The sequence below is a fragment of the Arachis hypogaea genome, chromosome 4, assembly GCF_003086295.3.
Source record: "Arachis hypogaea cultivar Tifrunner chromosome 4, arahy.Tifrunner.gnm2.J5K5, whole genome shotgun sequence".
Lineage (NCBI taxonomy): Eukaryota > Viridiplantae > Streptophyta > Magnoliopsida > Fabales > Fabaceae > Arachis > Arachis hypogaea.
The window spans coordinates 53,115,529-53,127,308 of NC_092039.1; the positions used below are offsets into that span (position 1 = coordinate 53,115,529).

The 11,780-nt window shown below is 37.6% G+C and overlaps 1 non-coding gene across 1 annotated transcript; it reads right to left on the reverse strand.

Moving 5' to 3' along the window:
- Positions 1-11,090: 11,090 nt before the first annotated feature.
- On the reverse strand, positions 11,091-11,194 carry LOC112799283 (small nucleolar RNA R71). Its single transcript, XR_003200858.1, has one exon. It is a non-coding gene; the product is annotated as a small nucleolar RNA R71 (small nucleolar RNA).
- Positions 11,195-11,780: the final 586 nt, after the last annotated feature.

The window sequence follows — 11,780 nt, forward strand, 5'->3', positions numbered from 1 at the left end:
TTCTTGATCAGGTTGAGCATCTTTGAAGATGTCTTCAAGCTCTGATTCTAGGCTTTCAGTCATATTGATCTCTTCTACCAGAGAGTTAATAATGTCAGCGCCCATGCAGTCAGTTGGAAAGGCAAATGGCCCAACCTTGACAATCATGTCCTCAATTATGCCTGATGGGTGTTTAATGGAACCATCAGCAAGTTGGAGGCATATCCGGGTTGGTTTGACTTCTCCAGTCAACCCAAGCTTTCTGATAGTGGATGGAGGTATTAGATTGATGCTTGCTCCAAGATCACACAGGGCTGTCTTGGTGCAAGCACCTTCTAATGTGCATGGTATCATAAAGCTTCCTGGATCTTGAAGCTTTTCTGGTAAGCTTCTTAATATGACTGCACTGCATTCTTCAGTGAGAAACACTTTTTCAGTTTCTCTCCAATCCTTCTTATGGCTTAAGATTTCTTTCATGAACTTAGCATAAGAAGGTATTTGCTCAAGACCTCTGCAAACGGAATCTTTATTTCAAGAGTCCTTAGATAGTCTGCAAAGCGGGCAAATTGCTTATCCTGCTCTGCTTGGCGGAGTTTCTGAGGATAGGGCATCTTGGCTTTATATTCTTCAACCTTAGATGCTGCAGGTTTATTCCTTACAGAAGTGGTTGAAGAAGCCTTGTTAGGGGGATTACTGTTAGCACTCTCAGGTGTCTGATCATCCCTTGGCGTATGAACGCCAGGATTGGGTGGAAAATGGGCGTTTAACGCCAACTTTTCCCCCTTTTCTGGCGTTTGAACGCCAGAACTGGGCAAGGAATGGGCGTTTAACGCCAGCTTTCCTTCCCTCTCTGGCGTTTGAACGCCAATAACATTCCTCTCTGGGCTCTTACTGTCCTCAGAGGGATTTTGAACAGTGGTTTGGTTATCCCCTGTCAATCGTTCATTGTTTGGCTTTTTGCTACTTTGAGCAGTGTTATTCAGTGTCTTCCCACTCCTCAGTTGAACTGCTTGACATTCCTCTGTTATCTGTTTAGATATTTGCTGTTTTGCTTGATTCAACTGCAGTTCTATGTTCTTGTTAGCAACTTTAGTTTCATAGAGCATCTCTTTAAATTCTGCTAACTGTTCTGTCATCCGGAGCAATTGTTGATTAAGCTCAATCATCTGTTCTTGAGGATTAGGGTCAGTGACTACTGTCATGACTTCCTCTTTTGGAGAGAGCTCATTGCTAGAGTACAAATATTGATTTCTAGCAACAGTGTCTATAAGCTATTGAGCCTCTTCAATTGTCTTCCTCATGTGGATAGATCCACCAGCTGAGTGGTCTAAAGACATCTGAGCTTTTTCTGTGAGCCCATAGTAGAAGATGTCTAACTGTACCCACTCTGAAAACATTTCAGAGGGGCATTTTCTTAGCATACCTCTATACCTCTCCCAGGCATTATAAAGGGATTCATTATCCTCTTGTTTAAAGCCTTGGATCTCCAGCCTTAGCTGTGTCATCCTCTTTGGAGGGTAAAAGTGATTCAGGAATTTGTCTGATAACTGTTTCCATGTCTTTATGCTTGCTGTAGGTTGGTTATTCAACCACCTTTTAGCTTGATCTTTTACAGCAAATGGAAACAGTAATAGTCTGTAGACATCCTGATCCACCTCTTTATCATATACTGTGTCAGCAATCTGTAAGAACTGTGCCAGAAACTCAGTAGGCTATTCCTGTGGAAGACCGGAATACTGGCAGTTTTGCTGCACTATGATAATGAGTTGAGGATTTAACTCAAAGCTGCTTGCTTTGATGGGAGGTGTACAGATGCTACTCCCATATGCAGCTGTAATGGGGTTAGCATATGACCCCAGAGTCCTTCTGGACTGTTCAATTCCACTTAGGTCCATAATGGATAAGGAGAAATGATATGGATTGCAAATAGATAAAATATTTTATTTTATTTTATTTTATTTTTTTGAATTAAACGAAAAAAATAAAATAAAATAAAAGGAAATTAAGATAAAAATTCGAAAATTAAAAAGAAAATAAGATCAAAGCAAATTGAGAACTGAATCAATTAGTTAATTAAAAAGATTTTGAAAAGAGCAATTAAAAAGATATGATTGAAAAATTCTTATGAAAAAGATTTGATTTTTGAAATGAGGAAAGAGAAAAACAACAAAATGACACCAAACTTAAAATTTTTAGAAAATCAAACACTAATTTTCGAAAATTCTTAAGGGAAAAACACAAAGAGGACACCAAACCTAGAATTTTTATGAATCAAAAAGGGACTAAGAACATGCAAATTCGAAAATTAAAAAGAAAAACCAAAAGCATGCAATTGACACCAAATTTAAAATATGAACTAGACTCAACTAAAAGACTCTAAACCAACAAAAATAAAACAGTCCTAATCTAAGCAACAAGATAAGCCGTCAGTTGTCCAAACTCGAACAATCCCCGGCAACGGCGCCAAAAACTTGGTGCACGAAATTGCAATCACACTTTTGCAACTCCGCACAACTAACCAGCAAGTGCACTGGGTCGTCCAAGTAATACCTTGCGTGAGCAAGGGTCGATCCCACGGAGATTGTCGGCTTGAAGCAAGCTATGGTTATCTTGTAAATCTTAGTCAGGATATCAGAAATTATCAGGATTGATTGTGAAAGACAAAAGAACATGAAATGATTACTTGTTTTGCAGTAATGGAGAATAGGTTGAGGTTTTGGAGATGCTCCATCTTCTGAATCTCTGCTCTCCTACTGTCTTCTTCATCAAACACGCAAGGCTCCTTCCATGGCAAGCTGTATGTAGGGTTTCACCGTTGTCAATGGCTACCTCCCATCCTCTCAGTGAAAATGTTCCTATGCTCTGTCATAGCATGGCTAATCATCTGTCGGTTCTCGATCAGGCCGGAATAGAATCCATTGATTCTTTTGCGTCTGTCACTAACGCCCCGCCTTCAGGAGTTTGAAGCTTGTCACAGTCATTCAATCATTGAATCCTACTCAGAATACCACAGACAAGGTTTAGACCTTCCGGATTCTCTTGAATGCCGCCATCAGTTCTAGCTTATACCACGAAGATTCCGATTAAAGAATCCAAGAGATAACTACTTAATCTAAGGTAGAACGGAGGTGGTTGTCAGGCACACGTTCATAGTTGAGAATGATGATGATTGTCACGGGTCATCACATTCATCCGGGTTAAGAACAAGTATTATCTTAGAATGGAAGCAAGCATGATTGAATGAGAAACAGTAGTAATTGCATTAATCCATCAAGACACAGCAGAGCTCCTCACCCCCAACCATAGGGGTTTAGAGACTCATGCCGTGGAAAGTACACAAAGAAACGTGTAAAGTGTCATGAGGTGCAGATACAATGTCAAAAGATCCTATTAATAGTAAACTAGTAACCTAGGGTATACAGAAATGAGTAAATGACGTAAAAATCCACTTCTGGGTCCACTTGGTGTGTGCTTGGGCTGAGCAATAAACCATTTTCGTGTAGAGACCTTTTCTGGAGTTAAACGCCAGCTTTTATGCCAGTTTGGGCGTTTAACTCCAAGTTTTATGCCAGTTCCAGCGTTAAACGCTGGAATTTCTGAGGCTGTTTTGCCACGCCGGTTTGGGCCATCAAATCTCGGGAAAAGTATGGACTATTATACATTTCTGGAAAGCCCAGGATGTCTACTTTCCAATGCCGTTGATAGAGCGCCAATTGGGCTTCTGTAGCTCCAGAAAATCCACTTCGAGTGCAGGGAGGTCAGAATCCAACAGCATCTGTAGTCCTTTTCAGTCTCTGAATCAGATTTTTGCTCAGAACCCTCAATTTCAGCCAGAAAATACCTGAAATCACAGAAAAACACACAAACTCATAGTAAAGTCCAGAAAAGTGAATTTTAACTAAAAACTAATAAAAATATACTAAAAACTAACTAGATCATACTAAAAACATACTAAAAACAATGCCAAAAAGCGTATAAATTATCCGCTCATCAATTAGCCGTGCAGTGACAGCGGATAGGACCATTTTCCCGAGAGGATTAAAAGTAGCCATTGATGATGGTGATGCCCTACATACAGGTTGCCATGGAAAGGAGTAAGAAGGATTGGATGAAAGCAATAAGAAAGTAGAGATTCGAAAGGATTCTAGCATCTCCACACGCCTATCTGAAATTCCCACTATTGATTTACATAAGTATTTCTATTCCTTTTTATTTTATTTATCTTTATTTATCCAATTTAATCACATTTGACTTTATGAGTCCACTTAACTGGGATTTACAAGATGACCATAGCTTGCTTCATACCAACAATCTCTGTGGGATCGACCCTTACTCACGTAAGGTTTATTACTTGGACGACCCAGTACACTTGCTGGTTAGTTGAACGAATTTGTGACTTCAAATAGAGCCAATTATTAAATTTCATACAAGTACACAGAATATGGATCACAATTTCGTCCACCAATGATCATGTGGAGTAACAAAAACAACTGCAAAAATTAAAGCAAAATCAAAAATAGCATAAAAAATAGCACACCATGGAGGACGAGCTTACTGGCGTTTAAACGCCAGTAAGGATACCAAAATGGGCGTTTAACGCGTAGTCTAGCACCATTCTGAGCGTTAAATGCCAGAACTGGCAGGCAGACTGGCGTTTAAACGCCAGTAAAGGAAGAAAAATGGGCGTTTAAATGCCTAGCCTGGCACCATTCTGGGCGTTAAACGCCAGAACTGGCAGGCAGACTGGCGTTTAAATGCCAGAAAAGGGCAGCAGACTGGCATTTAAATGCCAGAAATGCCACACAAAGGGCCTTTGAATGCCAGAAAGGTGCAGGAATGAGAAATCCTTGACACCTCAAGATCTGTGGACCCCACAGGATCCCCACCTACCCCACCTCACTCTCTCTCCTCTTCACACCCCTCTTCCCCATAACCCATTCACCACACACCTCCATCTAATCCTTTTCTTCTTCTTCTACTCCTTTCTTTCTTCTTTTGCTCGAGGATGAGCAAACCTTTTAAGTTTGGTGTTATAGATAGCTTTGCTTTTTATTTTCAATAACCATTAATGGCACCTAAAGCCGGAGAAACTTCTAGAAAGAGAAAAGGGAAGGCAAGTGCTTCCAACTCCGAGTCATGGTAGATGGAGAGATTCATCTCAAAAGCCCATCACTTGAAAGAGGATGGAGCAAACAAGAGGGCCCACTCATGGACCTCAACAAGAGCATGAGGAAGTCCCACATCAAAAAAAATCCTTGAGATGCCTCAAGGGATGCACTTCCCTTCACACAACTATTGGGAGCAACTAAGGATAGGAGCACCAAAAGCACTCCATTATCCTCCATGAAATCAGAGAGGACCAAAAAGCTATGAGGGAGCAAAAAAGGCAAGGAAGCGATATTGAGGAGCTCAAGCACTCCATAGGATCTACAAGAGGAAGAACTAGCCGCCATACTGAGGTCGACCCGTTCTTTAATTTCTTTGCTCTTATCTTTCTGTTTTTCGGTTTTCTATGCTTTATGTTTGTCTATGTTTGTGTCTTTATTACATGATCATTAGTGTCTAGTGTCTATGCCTTGAAACTATGAATGTCCCGTAAATCTTTCACCTTTCTTAAATGAAAAATGTTTCTAATTGTAAAAGAACAAGAAGTACATGAATTTCGAATTCTATCTTGAAATTAGTTTAATTATTTTGATGTGGTGGCAATACATTTTGTTTTCTGAATGAATGCTCTAACAGTGCATATTTTTTATAGTGAAGTTTATGAATGTTAAAATTATTGGCTCTTGAAAGAATAATGAACAAAGAGAAATGTTATTGATAATCTAAAAAATCATAAAATTGATTCTTGAAGCAAGAAAAAGCAGTGAAATGGAAAAAGCTTGCGGGAAAAAATGGGGAAAAAAATTAATAAAGAAATAAAGAAAGAAAAAGAAAAAAAGCAAGCAGAAAAAGCCAATAACCTTTTAAACCAAAAGGCAAGGGTAAAAAGGATCCAAGGCTTTGAGCATTAATGGATAGGAGGGCCCAAAGGAATAAAATCATGGCCTAAGCGGCTAAATCAAGCTGTCTCTAACCATGTGCTTGTGTCATGAAGGTCCAAGTGAAAAGCTTGAGACTGAGTGGTTAAAGTCATGATCTAAAGCAAAAGAGTGTGCTTAAAAACTCTGGACTCCTCTAACTGGGGACTCTAGCAAAGCTGAGTCACAATTTGAAAAGGTTCACATAGACATGTGTCTGTGGCATTTATGTATCCGGTGGTAATACTGGAAAACAAGATGCTTAGGGTCACGGACAAGACTCATAAGTAGCTGTGTTCAAGAATCATCATACTGAACTAGGAAAATCAATAATACTATCTGAATTCTGAGTTCCTATTGATGCCAATCATTCTGAACTTCAAAGGATAAAGTGAGATGCCAAAACTGTTCAGAAGCAAAAAGCTACCAACCCCGCTCATCTAAGCAGAATTAAGCTTCATTGATGTTTTGAATTTATTGTATATTCTCTTCTTTTTATCCTATTTTGTTTTCAGTTGCTTGGGGACAAGCAACAATTTATGTTTGGTGTTGTGATGAGCGAATAATTTATATGCTTTTTGGCATTGTTTTTACATAGTTTTTAGTATGTTTTAGTTACTTTTTAAAATATTTTTATTAGCTTTTATGCAAAAATACATTTCTGGACTTTTCTTTGAGTTTGTGTGTTTTTCTGTAATTTCAGGTATTTTCTGGCTGAAATTGAGGGACCTGAGCAAAAATCTGATTCAGAGGCTGAGAATGGACAGCAGATGCTGTTGGATTCTGACCCTCCTGCACTCAAAGTGGGTTTTCTAGAGCTACAGAGACCCAATTGGAGCGCTCTGAATTGATTTGGAAAGTAGACATCCTGGGCTTTCCAGGCTTTCCAGCAATGTATAATAGTCCATACTATGCCCGAGATTTGATGGCCCAAACTGGCATCCAAACGCCGGTCAGAGACCCTTTTCTGGCGTAAAACGCCAGAACTGGCACCAAAACTTGAGTTAAACGCCCAAACTGGCACCAGAGCTGGAATTTAACTCTGATAATGGCCTATGCACATGGAAGCTTTGATGAGTGGATAATTTATACGCTTTTTGGCATTATTTTTAGATAGTTTTTAGTATGATCTAGTTACTTTTAGGGATGTTTTCATTAGTTTTTATGCTAAATTCACATTTCTGGACTTTACTATGAGTTTGTGTATTTTTCTGTGATTTCAGGTATTTTCTGGCTGAAATTGAGGGACCTGAGCAAAACTCTGAGAGGAGGCTGACAAAGGACTGCTGATGCTGTTGGAATCTGATCTCCCTACACTCGAAATGGATTTTCTAGAGCTACAAAAATCCAAATGGCGCGCTCTCAACGGAGTTGGAAAGTAGACATCCAGAGCTTTCCAGCAATATATAATAGTCCATGTTTCATTTGGAATTTAATGACGTAAACTGGCGCTCAACGCCAGTTCCATGCTGCATTCTGGAGTCAAACGCTAGAAACACGTCACGAACCAGAGTTGAACGCCCAAAACACGTTACAACTTGGCGTTCAACTCCAAGAGAAGTCTCAGCTCGTGGATAGATCAAGCTCAGCCCAAGCACACACCAAGTGGGCCCCGAAAGTGGATTTATGCATCAATTACTTACCTCTGTAAACCCTAGTAGCTAGTTTAGTATAAATAGAACTTTTTACTAGTCTATTAGATATCTTGGTTCCATATTTGGATTTTGACATCCTGGTTTTCGTTTTGGGTGCTGGCCATTCGGCCATGCCTGAACCTTGATCACTTATGTATTTTCAACGGTGGAGTTTCTACACACCATAGATTAAGGGTGTGGAGCTCTGTTGTACCTCAAGTTTTAATGCAATTACTACTATTTTCCATCCAATTCGATTTATTCCTATTCTAAGATATTCGTTGCACTTCAACTTGATGAATGTGATGATCCGTGACACTCATCATCATTCTCACCTATGAACGCGCATGATTGACAACCACTTCCGTTCTACCTTAGACTGGGCGCATATCTCTTGGATTCCTTAATCAGAATCTTCGTGGTATAAGCTAGAATTGATGGCGGCATTCATGGGAATCTGGAAAGTCTAACCTTGTCTGTGGTATTCCGAGTAGGATTCCAGGATTGAATGACTATGACGAGCTTCAAACTCCTGAAGGCTGGGCATTAGTGATAGACGCAAAAGAATCATGGGATTCTATTCCAACCTGATTGAGAACCGACAGATGATTAGCCGTGCTGTGACAGAGCATTTGGACCATTTTCACTGAGAGGATGGGATGTAGCCATTGACAACGGTGATGCCCTACATACAGCTTGCCATGGAAAGGAGTAAGAAGGATTGAATGAAAGCAGTAGGAAAACAGAGATTCAACAGGGACAAGCATCTCCATACGCTTATCTGAAATTCCCACCATTAATTTACATAAGTATTTCTATCCTATTTTATTTATCTTTTAATTATCTAATCCAATCACATTTGAATCAACCTGACTGAGATTTACAAGATGACTGTAGTTTGCTTCATACCAACAATCTCCGTGGGATCGACCCTTACTTACGTAAGGTATTACTTGGACGACCCAGTGCACTTGTTGGTTAGTTGTGCAGAGTTGTGACTAAGTGTAATTCACGTGTGAGAGCTACCAAATTATTGGAGCCATTGTTGATGATCACAAATCCGTGCACCAAGTTTTTGGCGCCGTTGCCAGGGATTGTTCAAGTATGGACAATTGACGGTTCATCCTGTTGCTCAGATTAGGTCATTTTCTTTTCAAAAAGTTTTAAAAATTTTTCAAAATTTTTCTTTGTTTTCGTTTTTCCAAAAAAAATTTATCTTCGAATTTTTTTTTTAAATTATTCTATGGCTTCAAAACTTTCAAGAATGAATTATAGAGTTTCATAGTAACATGTTGAATCCTAGCTAGTTGTAATGCCATATCCAAACTCCTTTGGGATTGATCTTCCACTAATCACCACAATGCATGTAATGCCATCCTAAAGCTAGCTGGCTGTTAAGCCATGTCCAACCCCTGAATTGGAGATTTAGGCTAACATAAAAAGATTCCTTGAATTCTTCTTAAAGATTTTGAATTTCTTATTTTATTTTTCCATATGTTTTTCAAAAAAAATATAATAAAAATACAAAAAAAAATAGAAAATCATAAAAACCAAAAATATTTTGTGTTTCTTGTTTGAATCTTGAGTCAATTTTTAAGTTTGGTGTCAATTGCATGCTTTAAAAATTTTTCTTGCATTTTTTCAAAAATTTATGCATTCATGGTGTTCTTCATGATCTTCAAGTTGTTCTTGACAAGTCTTCTTGTTTGATCTTGCTGATTTCTTGTTTTGTGTTGTATGTTATTTTTCATATGCATTTTTGCATTCATATTGTCCATGCATTAAAGATTTCTAAGTTTGGTGTCTTGCATGCTTTCTTTGCATCAAAAATTTTTCAAAATTATGTTATTGATGTTCATCATGATCTTCAAAGTGTTCGTGGTGTTCATCTTGACATTCATAGTGTTCTTGCATGCATCATGTGTTTTGATCCAAAATTTTCATGTTTTGGTTCATGTTTGTGTTTTTCTCTCTCCTCATTGAAAATTCAAAAATAAAAAAAATCTTTTCCTTATTTCCCTCCAAATTTTCGAAATTTTGGGTTGACTTGGTTAAAAATTTTTAAAAATTAGTTGTTTCTTACAAGTCAAGTCAAATTTTCAATTTCAAAAATCTTATCTTTTCAAAACTTTTTCAAAAATCAAATCTTTTTCATTTATATCTTATTAATTTCGAAAATTTTAAAATTATTTTCAAAATCTTTTTCTTAATTTTATTTCAAATTTTCAAAATTACACTGACAATTAATGTGATTGATTCAAAAATTTGAAGTTTGTTACTTTCTTGTTAAGAAAGGTTCAATCTTTAAATTCTAGAATCATATCTTTTAGTTTCTTGTTAGTTAAGTAATTAATTTTAATTTTAAAAATTTAAATCTTTTTCATCTTATCTTTTTATCATATCTTTTTCAAAATTTTATCTTTTTCAAAAATTTGATTTTAAAATATCTTTTCTAACTTCTTATCTTCTTATCTTTTCAAATTTGATTTTAATATCTTTTTCAACTAACTATTTGACTTTTTGTTTGTTTCTTATCTTTTTCAAAACCACCTAACTATTTTTCCCTCTTTAATTTTCGAAAATATCTCATCCTTTTTCAAAAATTCTTTTTAATTAATTAATTGTTTTAAATTTTAATTTTAATTATATCTTATCTTTAATTTTCGAAAATCATTAACTCCTTTTCAAAATTAATTTTCGAATTATCTCCCTCTTCTATTTATTTATTTATTTATTTATTTACTAACACTTCTCTTCACCTCTCTTCATCTCAAATCACTGCCCCTACCTTTACCCTTTATTCAGACTATTCATTCTTCTTCACTCCTATTCCCTTTCTTCTTCTACTAACAATAAGGATCCTCTTTACTTTGACATAGAGGATTCTTCTTCCTTTTCTTTTTCTCTTCTCTCTCATATGAGCAGGAACAAGGAAAAAGACACTCTTGTTGAAGCTGATCCTGAACCTGAAAGGACTCTGAAGAGGAGACTAAGAGAAGCTAAATTACAACAATCCAGAGGCAACCTTTCTGAAATTTTTGAACAAGAGAAGGAGATGGCAGCCGAACCCAACAACAATAATGCAAGGAAAATGCTAGGTGATTTCATTAAACCAACGTCCAAATTTGATGGAAGAAGCATCTCCATTCCGGCTATTGGAGCAAACAATTTTGAGCTGAAACCTCAACTAGTTGCTCTAATGCAACAAAACTGCAAGTTTCATGGACTTCCATCAGAAGATCCCTATCAGTTTTTAACTGAGTTCTTATAGATCTATGAGACTGTAAAGACGAATGGAGTAGATCCTGAAGTCTACAGGCTCATGCTTTTCCCTTTTGCTCTAAGAGACAAAGCTAGAACATGGTTGGATTCACAACCTAAAGATAGCCTGGACTCCTGGGATAAGCTGGTCACGGCCTTCTTGGCTAAGTTCTTTCCTCCTCAAAAGCTGAGCAAGCTTAGAGTGGATGTTCAGACCTTCAAACAAAAAGATGGTGAATCCCTCTATGAAGCTTGGGAAAGATACAAGCAGATGACCAAAAAGTGTCCTTCTAACATGTTCTCAGAATGGACCATATTAGATATATTCTATTATGGTCTATCTGAGTTTTCCAAAATGTCATTGGACCATTCTGCAGGTGGATCCATTCACTTAAAGAAAATGCCTGCAGAAGCTCAAGAACTTATTGACATGGTTGCAAATAACCAATTCATGTACACTTCTGAGAGGAATTCCGTGAATAATGGGACGCCTCAGAGGAAGGGAGTTCTTGAAATTAATGCTCTGAATTCCATATTGGCTCAGAACAAAGTGTTGACTCAGCAAGTCAACATGATCTCTCAAAGTCTGAATGGATGGCAAAATGCATCCAACAGTACTAAAGAGGCAGCTTCTGAAGAAGCTTATGATCCTGAGAACCCTGCAATAGCAGAGGTAAATTACATGGGTGAACCTTATGGGAACACCTATAATTCATCATGGAGAAATCATCCAAATTTCTCATGGAAGGATCAACAAAAGCCTCAACAAGGCTTTAATAATGGTGGAAGAAACAGGCTAAGCAATAACAAGACTTTTCCATCATCTTCTCAGCAACAGACAGAGAATTCTGAGCTGAGCCCCTGGTGCACGAAATTCCAATCA